At 56.0% G+C, this 15,730-nt stretch overlaps 2 pseudogenes; one reads left to right on the plus strand and one right to left on the minus strand.

Moving 5' to 3' along the window:
* LOC137467576 (uncharacterized) overlaps positions 1-15,730 on the plus strand; it is a 441,429-nt pseudogene that overhangs the window by 223,139 nt on the left and 202,560 nt on the right.
* The window catches only part of LOC137467577 (zinc finger protein 850-like), a 214,022-nt pseudogene that overhangs the window by 57,237 nt on the left and 141,055 nt on the right, over positions 1-15,730 (minus strand).

Consider the following 15,730-nt stretch of genomic DNA (forward strand, 5'->3'; position numbering starts at 1 on the left):
TTCAAGTCTGGAAGACTAAGAACTGGGGCATGAACCAGGGTTTCCTTTAGCTCTTGGAATTGGGATTCCTCTTCTTTTGTCCACTTAAGGTGTCCACCCTGGGTCAACTTGTGATACAAAAATTTTGCCTTTCCACTATAATTTTCAATCCATTGTCTACAATACCCAGTGAGCCCCAATATCTGCCTAATCTGTCGTTTGCTTTGTGGTAAAGGAAGGGAGAGGATCGCTTGTACCCGATCCGGGTCGATCCTTTTTTCGCCTTTCTTTAAATAATGCCCCAAGTATTTCACCTCTTCTTCTACAAACTGCAGTTTTGCTTTAGACACTTTTAGTCCTTTTAGTCCTAGGAAATTAAGTAATTTTATACTTTCCCTTCGGACTTTGTCTTCACATTTTCCTGCGATCAGCAGGTCATCCACATATTGAATCAATTTCACTTCTGGGTCTGTATTATAGTCTTGCAAAATTTGCTCCAGGGCCTGTCCAAATAAGTTCGGGGACTCGGTGAACCCTTGGGGTAATACCGTCCACCTTAATTGTTGTCGCCTCCCCGTGTCGGGGTCTTCCCATTCAAAGGCAAAAAAATCCCTACTGGCCTCATCTAGAGGACATGCCCAAAATGCATCTTTTAAATCAATAACACTATACCACTGATTTTCCGGCCCCAGATTACTTAACAGGGTATATGGGTTAGCTACCACTGGGAATCGGGCAATTGTTCGTTTATTGATTTCCCTTAAATCATGCACTAATCGATAAGACCCGTCTGCCTTTTTTACTGGCAGTATAGGGGTGTTGTAGGGGGACATACATGGTTCCAGTAATCCTTTATCTATTAACCTCTCGACCTCGGGCTTCAAGCCTTTTCGTCCTTCTAAGGAAATGGGATATTGCTTTACTCTGACTGGAATTTCAGGGTTTTTAATTTTTACCGTAAAAGGAGTTATTGCCAATTTCCCTACTGTGTCCGGATTATACCAAACCTCCGGATTTATTTCTTTTTCATCCTCCACCCGGAGCGGACAAAGTCTTATCATCAGCTCCTTTTCTACTACCTCAATTCGGATCCCTAATTCTACAATCAAATCCCTTCCCAAAAGATTAAAATCTGTTTCAGGTACCAGTAAAAAGTTTCCCACCCCCATTTTGGTTCCTGATTCCACTATTACTTCTTTAATAACAGGTACCTCAAATGGTTCCCCTTTTGCCCCAATTACGGTAGCAGTGTGACGGGATAGCTCACAACCCGGGGGTAGAAACCGAAGGGTCGACCTTTCCGCTCCAGTATCGACCAGGAATTCCATCTCCTGGCCCTGGGGACCCACTTTTAATTTTATCAAGGGCTCTTTGTGATATCTCTGGGTCCCCATAAAATAGAGCCCCTGACTCCCCTAATCTTCTTTGAATTCCTTCTCATCTCTAATTCTAACCCTACATTCCCTCTTAAAATGTCCTCTCCTGCCACAGTAGTGACAAGTCTTCCCCTCACCCCTTCCTGGCCTATCTCTCCCTTCCATCCCCTTCGGAGGGACCCGCTTCTCTTTCTCGTCTCCCTTCCTGCTTTCACGTACCGCAGCAACCATCATTCTAACTTGTCTTTTGTGTCCTTCCTCCTCTCTCCGAACATACACTTTCTGAGCTTCCCGGAGCAGCTCGGATAGTTCTCTTTCCTGCCAGTCTTCCAATTTCTGCAACTTTTTTCTAATATCATCCCAGGATTTCGACACAAACTGCACCTTGAGAATGGCCTGTCCTGCCGGTTCACCCAACTTTAATCCTGAATAGAGTTGGAGACTCTTTCTCAATCGCTCTAGCCATTCCGTAGGTGTCTCATCCTTCTTTTGCCTATCATTAAATGCCTTATTAATATTCTGGCCCCTTGGAACCGATTCCCGAATCCCGTCGATTAAAATGGTTCGGAAATGCTGCATATTAGCCCTGTGGGCTGCATTTTGATTATCCCAGTTAGGATTCTGGAGGGGCCATTTGGTATCTGCTGGGTCATTAGCATGTCCCGGTGCGGCATCCCAAACTCTCATCCCTGCGGTTCTAATCATATTCCTCTCCTCTGCCGTAAATAGAATGTTTAAAATGGACTGCATCTCCCCCCAAGTATACATATTCGGACCCAAAAACTGATCTACTCTTTCAGCCACTCCCAGGGGGTCTTCTAGCAAACTTCCCATTTCCTTCTTGAAATCTCTAACATCTCCCGAGCTTAGGGGAACAGAGATAAACCCTATCCCCGGTTGTGGCCCTCCCATTGGCATTTCCCTTAAAGGGTACAGTCCGCCTCTCGTTTGACTGCGTGTTACTGGGCCCCCTTCCCTCCGGGAGCCAGAGGGCTGATCATCACCTGAGTCTTCTTCTCCGGATGAGGGGGGTTCATTCGGGGGAGGAGGCGCATTCGGTGGAGGGGCATACGGCGGTGGGATTACTAATGAATCCTCCGCTTGTCTCTTTTTCTTATTCCTTAACTTTTCAGATAATTTATACACAAAAACTTCTGGATGCCCAACCCAGACCTGGGCATAACTCATCTCCTCTGGATTAGGAGGCTTTTTACTGGCCACCCATAAATTCAAGAGTTGCTTTACCCAGTCCTCCGATGACCCAAATATTGGCCAGAAGACTCTCTTGGAAATCTCTTTCCCTCCCCATATTTCTATACAGTAATGTATCATTTTTGCCTTATCTTTTCCCGGAGTTCCAGGGAAGTGTTCCCAATTATTCAGCATGAACCCTAAGGGACTATCCTTAGGAATTGGGGGAAGCTTTACCCCCGCCGGGGAGGGGGATTTACTCTTTCCCTGCCCCATATCCTCCGGAGTGCCTTCAGTCACTCAACAACACAATCGCTTCCCCTGGTTCGTGACCCAGGCCCTCGCGGGCTTAGGGAAATGCACTACTAAGGGTCCTCATTCGCTTGGGGAGTCCGACTGTCAGCTCCCCTCTCACACAACTCACACACTCGCCGCACTCCGGGATCCCACCCCCGCCCGAACGGATTCCGTTATACTCACGCGTCCTGCGTCTTCGTCCGGACTTTGTGCACAAACTTTGAAGGGGGTCTCCTGGGCCCGTTACCCTTCCTTTGCTTCCCTCTCAACGTTTTGGGTTCGTCAGTCGGGACGAAGGGGAAACCCCAAACTGGGCCCACTCAAAGGAGTGGATTTGGGGCGCCTCCCCCAGAGAGGGGTTCCCCAGGTCCACGATCCGAGTCACGGCACCAAATTGTTATGAATGAGCACAAGAGGCTATCTATGCCAATTAGTGAAATTTATTGATTACAGTCTATGTATGAGAGCAGAAGCAAAAACAGCGCTGGACGGCAGGGGAGTCAGCGCTCCGCCAACAGCCGTGCCGCCCCCCCCCCAGTCCGTCTCCTTTTATCCCGCCGTCTTTCCGGATACGCGCCAGTATGATCTGCGCCTGCGCCCCCCGTTGCTAGGTGGTCGTTCCTCTGCCTCTTGGTGGTCGCGGGATGAAGGCGCCTCCTCCTCCTCACGGTTGTCCTTGGAACCTGGGGATTTTCTCAAGCACATATCATTGCAGCATAGGTCCGCCCACATGCCTTTGCGGTTACACATTTACAGAACAAACTGACCTCAGTCTGTTTCTTATCTCAGCCTGTTTCTTGAAACATTTCAGTACGAACAAAAAGGTCATTTTCTTACAGGCCCCACAAGAAAAGCCCTCCCTGGTGCTGCTGCTTCCCCTGCAGCCGCTTGGCATTCACCTGCAGCAGCTCCTGGGCAGACCAGCGCCGCTCCTCGTCCGGCTCCAGGCTGCACTCGAGGAAGTCCCGCAGCAGAGCCGACAGGCGCCTGGGCTCCTGCAGCTGCGGGGTCCCGTTCTGCCGGATCAGAGCGCGAGCCTGCAGGAAAAGCAAACTCAGCGCTCTGCCAGCTTCCTTCCCACCCACAAGTGCTCACATCGACCCCGGCTTCCCAGCCCCAGCTCCAGGGGCACTTTCCTCCCTGGCAGAGATGCTGCTCACAGCTCATTTTTCTATGCCAACCAAAAAACCAAACCCTGATGCTGCCACAGCCTTTGTAAAGAGCTGGTGCACGTGCTTCACATTTTCAGGTCATCCTCACAGCCAGAAGAACTGCAACAACGTAAATCCCAAAGCAAATTCTGTCTGGAGACTGCAGAATATGTGTCTGTGTTGAGACTCCAGTCCTCTGGGAATTCCCTTCCCCATGTGCAGAATCCTGCAGCTGCTGCTCCCAGTGCAGGGTCACCCTGTGCTCACAGGCCTCTGCAACCACGGGAGAATTGGCCTCTTACCATGGCCCTCGTTTCCTTGAAGTAAGGCGGTTCTCCTTCCACCATCTCGATGGTCACAATTCCAAAGGACCAGATGTCCACCTTGGGGCCGTAAGGAGAACTGGTGACAATTTCTGGGGCCATCCAGTGAGCAGTGCCCACCATGGAGCTGCGCTGGTCCTGCTCAGGGCTGAGCTGAGCGCTGAGGCCAAAATCAGCTGAGGACAGAAACAAACACTGTCAAAGGCAGCTGGAATGAGGAAACCAAGCACAAAGACTCCCCGCTCTCAGTCTGAGAATGCAGCAGTGAAGTCGGCTGGAAAAGTCCTCAGGGCTGTAGCCAAGGAAAGATGGAACTGAACTGGACCCTTAAAGAAACCCTCAGCATTCATGCAGTCGCTTTTACTGATTCCCTTGGAGCTTTAGATTCCAACTCCTGCCCCTCTGGGAGGGCCATTCCCAGAGCAAAGGCACCCCTGACAGCCTGCTGCTCTCCTGAGCTCTCTGCAGGGGCAGCCGCTCTCAGCTGGCAGCAGGGGCCGGGCAGTGCCCCCAGCAGCCCTTGTGGGGCTCTGGCCGTCACTGGGAAGCAGCCCCACAGCCGCAACCTGGGAGCGCCGTGCCTGGCCAGGAACACCCACCCAGCTTGACAGAGCCGTCCATTCCCAGAAGGATGTTGGAGCTCTTCAGATCTCTGTGGATCACCCGGTTCGAATGGAGGAAATGCAGGCCCTGCAGACACTGAGAGAGAACAAGAAACACGAGGGTAAAAAACCAATGGCCGGAATATATCACACAAGAAAGGACAGTTTAGAATTCTGCCAGCAGCGACTTTGCTGTGACAGGCCAGGAGTGCAGTGCAGACAAGCTCCAGGCAAATGGTTCAAGGCAAAGCTGAGAACAGCACATCAAATCCAAAACAGGCAGAGAGTGCCACAACAGCAGGAAAGAGAACAAGAACAGAGGAGAAGTGCAGTGCTGCTGGCAGGCCGTTCACTGCAGGGGCTCTTTCTTCTCCAGCTCATAAAAACAACAGAGAAACAAAGCCCTGAGCCTGGAGCCACTCCTGCTCTCACGCCCTCTTGGGAAGGACCATCGTGTCCAAGGCATGGCAGTCACAGGCAGGATCCCTCACCTCCCAACTGACAGCTGCCATCTCTCCTTCAGCCATGCGTGTCTGTCTGACAACGTCCTGCAAAGTTCCTCCATCCATGTATTCCATCACCAGCCAGAGATCTCCATCGACAAGGAAGCTGGAAGAGGAAAGCAGTGGCATGGAGACCAATGTGCAGTGCTCAATTCCCCCATGGAAAAGCCTGGAGTGGAGGTTTGTTGCCAGGTCACTTGTCAATGAGGACAGAATCTGATGGAGAGACATTCCTGCCAGGCTGCACAGCCCTTGGGATCTGCACAGTCTAAAGGAGGAGACCCCTGTGAGAAAGGAGAGGCCTGAGATGGCAAGCAGGTGAAAAATGCAGTTTAGCAAAGGCCCAGATCAATGTGGAACCACAACACTGGCCCCCAGCTGGTTCAGCTTCTGAACTCAGCAGTTCCACCCTTCCCTGCAGAACAAGGCAACACAGCTCCCAGGGTTATCCAGGGGAGGAGGCCGGGCAGCACTTGGGACAAAAGGGGTCAGAAAACCTTTCAGAAAGTCCCTTCAGAAACAGGCAAGGCCAGTGACAAATGGGCAAACGAGGCATTTCTGGGAACAAGAACCTGGTCTTCCTGGCATCTGCAGCAATGGGAAAGGGCTGGGAAGAAGAAGCCAAGGGAAATAATTTCTGCTGTGGTTTATCAGCACTTGTTGTAAGACACAGAAAACAGGGTCAACTTGAAGCGAAAACCAAACCAAAGCAACAAAAGCACATGGAGGGAGCGAACTGCCAGGCTGTTGTTTTGGGAAGATGCGGCTGATTCAGGCATTTTCAAATCAGGCTACAAACTACGGATGCCAGGAAAGGTTAAGGCAGGGCCCGGACACGGGATAAGGCCTGAAGCACTCACCTGTCCAAAGAGCTGACAATGTTGGGGTTCTTCTTGTCCTGCAGGAGCAGGAGCTCATTCACAGCTCGTTCCCTGTTCTGCCCTCTCAGACTCATTTTCTTTATGGCCACCTGAAGGGACATTGCAGACCTTTAACTGGAGGAGTCTGTGGCAGGAGGCCGCAGCAAACACGGAGCGAGTCTTTTTGGGGCGACGGAGCCGGGCTGTGCCCAACTGCCTTGGGATGGGACACCAGAGCTCAGCAAGTGCCATTCCCACAGCCCATTGCTCTGCTCGCTGGGGGCTGCTTACAGGACACATGGCCAGAGACATTTGGCCTTGCAAGCCCTGCAGAAATGGCCCCTCAGCTGTCAGCCTCCAAGCTCCAACCAAATTCTCTGCACCTACAGTCTTCTCAAATGGCCTCAACACTCTCATTATTGTTCAAACACATTCTGCAAGCAGGAGGTAATTCTGGTTCTGTGCAAACAGAGCAAAACAGCCAGGAACCCTTTAGCAGTTCTATGGGATTGGGTCATGATTTCAGATGCAACTGCTCTGGTTGGGATTGCACAACAAAGCAAACACACACATCCATTGCCCTCCTTGCATTCCTTTGGGCACTTCAGAAGGACCAAGTCTGTCCCAGCTGTGCTCTGCAGGCTGACACGGCTCTGCCTGCAGAGGAGCAGCCTGTGCAGGAAAGCTCTGCTGGCCCCCAAAGCTGCAGCCACAGCTCCCAGCAGAGGGGAGAGCCCTGGAGAGCTGCCAGACGTGCTGGGCGTGTTGACACTGACCTCTCCTCCAGTGGCCCTATCGAGTCCTTTAGAAACGGTTCCGAAAGCCCTGGAGACAAAACAGCAGAGAAGAAAGAAGCAGCGCTTTAGGCCCTGGCAGTGCAAGCCAGCCCAGACAGGAGATCTCTGCTGCCTGCAGCGTTCACAAACACCTGGGGACATCGACCCTTCCAACAACAGCGCAGCAGCCACCAGCCCTCTGCCATGCAAGGTGTGCCAGAGAAAACTGAGACCCGACACCAAGGAATTGGGCTGGAGCAAATCCCAAATGTCCACGCTGCACTGCTTTAGTTTAAAACCTGAAGTGAGCAATGGGTGTCTAAAGAACTGGAAAAGAATGCATTCCATCCTTTTCCATTTCCTGCCTAAGACCTGCAGGATCCACAAGGGCCCTGCCATCAGGCAGGTGATGCATTTTCCCCCAGAGTGCATCAGCTCTGTGTCTGTTACTGAATGTCTGGGCTCTAATACCTGTGCTAGAATAGAGCACTTATTAGTTCAGCTCTGGTTTCTGTTTCTAAACCATTAGGTTGATAATCCTGACCCGAGGATATTTTTTGAAGCAAAATATTTGAAAGAAATCTCCTTGGGAACTGTTTTCTGACAGTCGCCAGATGGTGAGTGGCTCTTTTAGGCAATCCAATTCCAGGGACAGAAGATCTTCCAGGTCCTGCTCCTTGCTGCAGGCAGGACACTGCCAGCCTCAGGGGCCTTTGACGGTGCCTTCTGAGCACAGGTATCAATTCTGATCAGGACTGAGGGACAGCAGGATGGCGCCCCAGTGTCTGGAGGTGTTTGGAGCTCTCCTGACTTCTCACTTGATCCTGCACCAGCACAACACCTGGGCCTGCTTGTGCAGAAGTAACTGCCGTGCACTTACCCTTGGCCAATCTGCTCCACTTCCAGGTATTTCTCGGCAGGCTCCGCCAGGCTCACGGTGTTCCCTGAAAGAAACCACGTGGAAGACGCTCCCTCCCAGAGTGAGACCCCGCCTTGCAGCAGAGCCAGAATGCAGCCCCCCTCCCTGGGGCCGTCAGCCCCTTGGTCTCAGCTGGGGAAGGACAAGAAATGACCCTGGCACATTCAGCTGCAGAGCAGCACTGGGTGCAGCTGATGCCGAGACACACACACAGCACCCTGCTCTGGCACACAGGAACAGAGCAGACGTACTCAGCTGCATCAGGCACCACTCCCCTCTCCCCTCTGGCTGCAGGGCTGTGCTGCTGTCAGAATGTTCAGCCCAGGATCCCACAGCCGAGGGAGGTTCAGTGTCCTCTTCCCAAGCACAGGGAGCTTCTCCGTCCTCTTCCCAAAACGCTGCAGGTTCGCCATCATCATTCCAAGCCCGGGGACGTTCACTGTCCTCTTCCCATGTTGGGGGAAGTTCACCCTCCTCTTCCCAAGCTACAAGATGTCCTCTGTCCTCGTCCCACGCCGGGAGATGTCCACTGTCCTTGTCCCACACCGCGGGAGCCTCGCCGTTGTGTTCCCACAGTGCGGGATGTTCGCCCTCGTCTCCCAGAGCAGCGGGAAGTTCATTGTCATCTCCCGGCACTGAGGGACGTTCACCATCGTCCCCTGGAACAGCGGGAAGCTCACTGCTGCCTTCCTCCTCTTTGGCCTCCTCTTTGGAAGCAGAGGGAGCCAAAGGAGGTGCTGGTGCCGCTTTTGTGCCCTGTGGACAGAAAGAAAAGGAGAAAACTCCCAGGGATCCCTTTGCTGCTGCAAGGATACTGACAGGAACTTTCCTTCAGCCTCCCAGGCTGGCACTCGGCTGCCACATGCCAAGCTCACAACTTGCTGCACGATTCCAAACACCAAAGGTTCCTTTCCCACTCACCGAAGGAGGAGCTGCTCGGGATCCACTCATGAGGTGCCCTGCAAGGGAAGAGGGAACATGAACCAGATGCTGTCAGGAAAACAACTGCCTGTGGTGGGAAATGCCCCGGAGCAAGGCAACCCCGAGAGAGCATTTTGCTTTCACAGCGTCCCTCCAGGAGCCACAGTCCCTTCACACAGCAAGAGAACAGCACAAAATACTGGGCTGGGTCAGCTCTTGGCTGGACAGGCAGTTCCAGGCTCTGCTGCCACAGACTCCCCGCTTGAGGGAACAGAACCCCCCAGGGCTCGTTGCAAATGCTGAGCACGCCCCGCTGGCTGCAGACCCCCCCTTTTCCAGCTGCAGCTGCTGCCAGGAGCTCTCCCAAAGCAATGGTGTCTTCATGGCAATTTGGTTACAAAGTCAGCTCAGGCCCAGAGGAAGAACAGCAAGCACACAGCAAGCCCAAAGCCACAGCACCGAGGGAAAACCTCGACTTACGTGCCAAGTGGGTTAAAAAATACCCCGCATACGCCACAGAGTACAGCGTGCAAACTGCAGCAGCCACGTGCTGGATCATTTTGGCTGCGCTGCACACGTCTGCAGACTGTAGCCCTGCAAGCACAGAAGGACACCCGTCAGGGCTGGGCTGGCTGCTGAGAATGCCTCGGGCAGGAGGATCCTCCGGCAACGAGCAGTGCCCAGAGCCACTCTGGACACTGAGGCCTCCGTGTGCCACAGCAACGGGAACACCTCGGGGACGTGGCAGTGCTCCTGTGACATCACAGCAGCAGCTCACGCAGAAACCGCCTGGAAGGTTCTCCTGTGTCACAAAGGAGCACAAAGAACCCTCCCAGGGCACAGCCTGTTGCCCAAAGGATCCAGGAGGAGCTCTGAAAATGCAGCAAACAAGGACACCCCATAGCCCAGCCTGAACACTGAGGAGGAACAAGGATGGCACCAAAGCAGAGCAAACATGACCTTTAGTCACTGACACTTCTGGCTAAAACCAGCAAGCCGTGTTCCATCTGGGATCTTTGTTCTCGTTCTAAAAACAAGCAAGGTTCTCCACTCTAAATATAGAGAAGGCAGGAACTGGGCAGGAGGTGGGATGAGGAAGGAGGAGGAGGAGGGAGAGAGGAAGAGGAGGAGCAGGAAGAGGAGGAGCAGGAGCAGGAAAAGGAGGAGAAACAGGCGGTTCCAGTGCCCCCTGTGGCCGCAGCACCCTTGGCCCCGGGACCATCGCCCCCAGCTCATCCTGCAGGTGAGAGGGGAGGGGGAGCTCGTCCCAAATCTGTCGGGGAGTCCCTGAGAGGGTTTTTTTATTGGGGTGTGTTTGGAGCTTGCAGATTGTGGAATTGAGCCCCAAATGTCGTCTGGGAGGCCCAAATAAACCCTGGGAGGGTTTTTTCTCTGTGTGTGTGTGTGTGTGTAGGTTTGGATCTTGCAGGACCCCAAAGCTGAGCCCCTTGGGGGGATCTTTGGGAGTCCACGTGGCCATTGCCCAGGGCCACCAGGGGGAAGACATTGGTCCTGGGGACCCCCGGGGGAGCAGAGAAGGGAAACCCCTGAGACCCCCAGAGTGGGGAGAGAAGAGAGGGGCGATCCTGGAGCTGGGGGACCCCCGGCTGGATGGAAAGGGGGGGAGCCTGGAGAGGAGGGACCCCTGGGACCCCTGGGACCTCAAAGTAGATCATCAGGGGAGAAGGGACCCCATGGACCCCCAAAAGCTCCTGGATCATCCCTAAGCAGGAGGCTGGAGAAGGGGGAACCCCTGGAGCCATTGGACCCCCATCATCCCAAGGAAAGGAAACCTCTGGAACGCCAAAAGTGGAGAGATCAGAGATCGGGAAGTCCTGGGAGAGTTGTTTTGGGCTGAACCTTGATATAGTGGAGATTTCCATGGACACAAGACTCCTGCTGAGTTCTAGGGATGGACTTGAGCAGTGAGGCGCCTCTACTCCAATGCGCTCCCACCTTGGTTTTCCCCAAAGCAGGATTTGTCATTCCCAGGGTGTGGCTGGATGGAGAAGGATGAAAAGCCCCGGAGATCCTGCAGGAGGAGGGGCTACAAACCCAGCCCAGGAAGCTGCAGGGAGGAAAGAGCCCCCCTGAGCCAGGAAGGCGGCCGGAGATCCAGCCGGAGCTCGGAGCTGGTGGAGAAGCCTCATGGCAGGGAGAAGCCTCACAAGTGCTTGGAATGTGGGCAAGGTTTCAGCTGCAGCTCCACCCTGGTGGAACTCCAGAACACCCACACTGGGGAGAGGCCCTGTGAGTGTGGGGAGTGTGGGGAGAGCTTCAGTGGGACCTCTGAGCTCACCAAGCACCACAGGATCCACACTGGGGAACGGCCCTATGAGTGCTTGGAATGGCAGAAGAGCTTCAGGTGGAATTCAGAGATCGTCCCTCACCAGCACTTCCACACCAGGGAGAGGCCCTGTGAGTGCCCCGAGTGCAGGAAGAGCTTAGTGCGCTGCTCCAGCTCCATCCCCCATGGGAGGATCCACGTTGGATGATCCCCAGTGAGCCCCGTTGGGCAGAGCCCCGGTGACCCTGCTCTGGGTGATCCCAGTTGGGTGTGGGGAAGGTGTTGGAGAGATTTCTTTCCCCTCTCCTTGTCCTGGTGTGATTTGGTTGGTAATAAATTCCCTCCCTGTGTCCGGGCCGGGTCTGTTGTGCCCGTGCCGAATTTGTTGAGGGATCTCTCCCGCTCCTTGTCCCCAGGCAGGAACCCTCGGTTCCATTTGCTGTCCCTGTGCGGCTGCGGGGGGCAGGGACAGAGCGGCTCTGGGGGGTGCCTGGCATGGGGCCAGCGTCACCCCTCGCCACGGGCACCCCTGAGACCCCGCGCAGCCGGGCACACATTTCTGGGCACAGCTGAGCTCCCAGCTGCGCAGCGCCCCAAGGCTCCCCGTGCCTGGAAAAGCCCCAGCCGGGGCTGCAGCGTCCCGGAACCGCTCAGCCAATCCAAACGCAGCCAAAACGCGCTGCAGCCAATGAGAGCGCGAGGAGTTGAGGAGTCATCGGTTGTGTGGCAGAGCCTCGGCAATCGGTGCCCAAAAGTGCTCGGAGCCAATGAGAGCGCGCGGCGCTGCTGAGCCCGCGCTGCTCCGGACTGGTGCTGCCAGCGCAGCGCGGCCGCTCTGGGGCTGGTGCTCCCTGGGCGGCGCTGGCCATGGGGCGAGTGGCGGCAGCTGGGGCCGTACTGGTGGCACTGGTGGTGCTGGGAGCCCCCCCGGCTGCGGGCGCGGAGCTCTCGGGAGAGCGGGGGGGGCGGGAGGCGGTGGGACAGGGGGGAGAATGGGGAAAAGGGGGCGGTGGGAGCCCGAAATTGCAGGGGCAGGAGGAGGAGGGGACCCCGAAAGGAAGAGCGGGAGGGGCTGAGGATTGGGGGCAGGTGAGGAAGGGGTGGGAGAGGGTGGGAAAGTGGGGAAAAGGGGAGAGTAGGACCCCAAACCTGAGCGGGAAGGGGGGCTGGGCTTTTGGGAAATTATGTTTAAAAGGTTGGGAAAGAGGAAAAGGAGTAAATGGGACCCCTAAACTCATATCGGGAGAGGCTGAAAGTCGGAGGGGAGAGGATGTGAAAGGGCAAATGGGGGAAGAATGGAAAAGAGGAAGTGGCAGCTCCGGCAGGAGGGATCCATGGTCGCCCTGGGGCACAGGGGGTGCGGAGTGGGGATCCGGGGTGGATCCCGGAGCTCTGGGGCTGCTGGGGGGGCACCCCCGGACCTGTGTCCTGCACAGACAGGGGTGTTCCAGTACGTGGGAAAGTCCGAGTGCCACTTCATGAACGGCACGGAGAAGGTGAGGTACCTGAGCAGGTTCATCTACAATCGGGAGCAGTACGCGATGTTCGACTGCGACGTGGGGCACTTTTTGGGGTTCACCCCCTATGGGGAGACAGCAGCCAGGTATTGGAACAGCGACCCAGACGTTATGGAGCAAAAAAGGGCTGCGGCGGACTGGCTGTGCCGGTACAACCACGAGTATCTCAGCCCGTTCCTCACGGAGCGCCGAGGTGAGCGCGGGGCAGAGCGTGTCCCCTCGGGCCCTGCCCTGGCAATGACCCTGGAGCCCCTCAAAACCTCCCTGGAATCGGCCCAGAGCCCTCAGCCCTCCTTGTGCCCATCCCCGAGACCTTGTGTCCCTGCCACTGACCCCCGTGGCTCTCCCAGTCCATCCCAGTCTCTCCCAGTGCCTCCCGGCTGTCCATCTCAGCCTAGCGTGGTGCTGCCGCCTCTCAGCCAATCAGAGCGCGTGTCTCTGATGACTCATCAGTTGCCAGGCAGACCCGCAGCGCCGAGTGCCCCGCACTGGACTCGGCCTCCCAGTGCCGCGCGCTTCGTTCCCAGTTCCTCCCAGTGCCGCCCCAGTCCCTCCCAGTCCATTCCCAGTTCACTCCTAGACCTCCATCCTCCCTCCCAGTGCCCCCCATTGCCTCCCATCTCTCTGAGTGCCACCCCAGTCCTTCCCAGTCCATTCCCAATCCCTCCCAAGGCCACCCCATCCCTCCCCTCTCTCTCCCAGTTCCCCCCAGCTGATCCCAGTCTGTCCAAGCTCTCTCCCAGTGTCCCCAAGCGTGCCCATCTCGCTGGTGCCCTCGAGCTCCCAGCCGGGGCTGCTCCGTGATGGATTTCTAGCCTGTCCACACCCAGCTGAGGTGGTTCCAGGGCCAGCAGGAGCTCTCTGTGGTGGCCACCGACATGGTCCCCAACAAGGACTGGACCTACCAGCTCCTGGTGCTGCCGGAAACACCCCCCTGGCGCGGGCTCACCTGCAGCTGCCAGGCGGATCGTTTCAGCCTGGAGCACCCCCTGAGCCAGCACTGGGGAACAGGGGGGGGGGGGGGGAATTGGGGGTGCTGGGAGAGCCACTGGGATGTGCTGGGAGCAACTGGGAGGGATATGGAGACAGCCTGGTTTCAGCTGGGAGAGGGGCTTGGAGGTGTGGAAGGGCTGAGAAGTGGTTTGAAGGATGCTGGGGAGGGTGGGATGGGGTTCTGGGGGTCCTGGTGGACACTGGGAGGGAGTTTGGGGGCGCTGGGTGAGACTGGGAAGGATTGGAGTGAGTCTAGAGGAGCTGGAAGGAGATTGGGGATGGAAAAGCAGAGGTTGGGATGAGGTTGGTTGTGCTGGGAAGAGACATGGAGGGGTCAGGGCAAGTCGTGGTTAGGCTGGGAAGGGACTGGGACAGGGTTTGGGGGTCCTGGGGCCGTGCGGGGCAACTGGAAGGGGGTGGTGCGATCCTGAGAAGGATGGGTGAGGCTTTGGTGGGTCCTGGGGAGGCCGGGAAGGGATTGGGGGGAGGTTTTAGGGGGTCCTGGGTGGGATGGGGGTGACTGGGAAGGTACTTGGAGGGGCTTGGTGTGTCTCTGAGAGGTTTTGGGGGGTCCTTACCCCTGCAGATCCCCCAGAGATGCCACTGGATGCCGCCCGCAGCAAGATGCTGTCAGGGATCGGGGGCTCCGAGTTGGGCTTCGTCTTCCTGGCGCTGGGGCTCAGCTTCTAGGAGCGTGTGTGCTCCTTCCCCCGGGCCCCCAGCCCGGTGTCACCCCCTTTTCTCTGCCCACAGAGCTCCTGAGCCGCCACCGGCTGCAGCCCCTCCCCGTGGTCTCAGGCCCGGGCGAGACCCCCCGCTCCATCCCCACGCTGATTTTGGGGGGGTCGTGTGTCCCCCCAACACTGCTGTCTCTCTGCCCCGCCCGCCTGCTCCCAGTCTTCCCAGTAAAGCTTCCCAGTTAAACCCAGTCCAGTTTATGGGGGGCAGTGGGGAAGGACTTGGGGGTACTCAGCCTGGGCACACAGAGGGAATTTATTACCAACCAAACACAGCAGCACAAGCAGAAGGGAAAGAAATCCCTCCAACACCTTCCCCCCACCCAATGGGGATCACCCACAACAGGGCTTATCCACGATGGAGAGATGGGGACAGCCGAGTTTAGACCAGAAGCCAATTTCATTGAGGGTACCAGGTGTTTATACAGGGTTTTACTTGTGTGGTGCTCAGATAGGGCTCGATGTTTGCTGACAATTTCCCATTGGTTACACATTCTTCATGACAGCACGGCACCTGGGAACATTATCTTATCACAAAGTCTCACAACAGGTTGCTTGGTCACTTCTTGCCCAGGGAGACTTAAACTGTGTCTGTGTCTCCCACAGTTGCTGCTCAGTCAGGCCTCAGATATCAGCCCCTTTATCAGCTCCATTGTTTTCCTCTCTGTTTTATTCCCCATTAGGGGGCACCAGGGCTCTGCCCAACGGGGGTCACTGGGGATCATCCAGCCCAGATCCTCCCATGGGGGATGGAGCTGGAGCAGCGCATGAAGCTCTTCCCTCACTCTCTTCCCTCACTCCAAGCTCTTCCCTCACTGGGGGCACTGGCAGGGCTTCCCCTAGTGGTGCCTCCGTTGGTGTTGGGTCCTGGAGCAGCTCTTCCCCTACTCCCCACACTCATAGGGCCTCTCCACGACGTGGAGGCACCGGTGCCTGGTGAGGTGGGAGTTTTGCTTGAAGCCCTTCCCGCAGTCAGGGCAGCGGAAGGGCCTCTCTTCTGTGTGAATCCGCTCATGTTTGAGGAGATCGGAGCTGGTCTGAAACCTCTTCCCACACTGGGGACACTCGTAGGGCCTCTCCCCAGTGTGGATGCACTGGTGTCTTCTCAGGGAAGAGCTCCACCCGAAGCTCTTCCCACATTCCAAACAGGTGTAGGGCTGTTCCCCAGTGTGGATCACCTGGTGCCGCATCAGGGTGGAGCTGTGGCTGAAGCTCTTCCCACACTCCCCACACTCATAGGGCCGTTCCCCAGTGTGGATCCTCTGGTGCTGGATCAGCTTGGAGTTGAAGCTGAAACA

This window comes from Anomalospiza imberbis, unplaced genomic scaffold (assembly GCF_031753505.1).
Source record: "Anomalospiza imberbis isolate Cuckoo-Finch-1a 21T00152 unplaced genomic scaffold, ASM3175350v1 scaffold_69, whole genome shotgun sequence".
NCBI lineage: Eukaryota > Metazoa > Chordata > Aves > Passeriformes > Viduidae > Anomalospiza > Anomalospiza imberbis.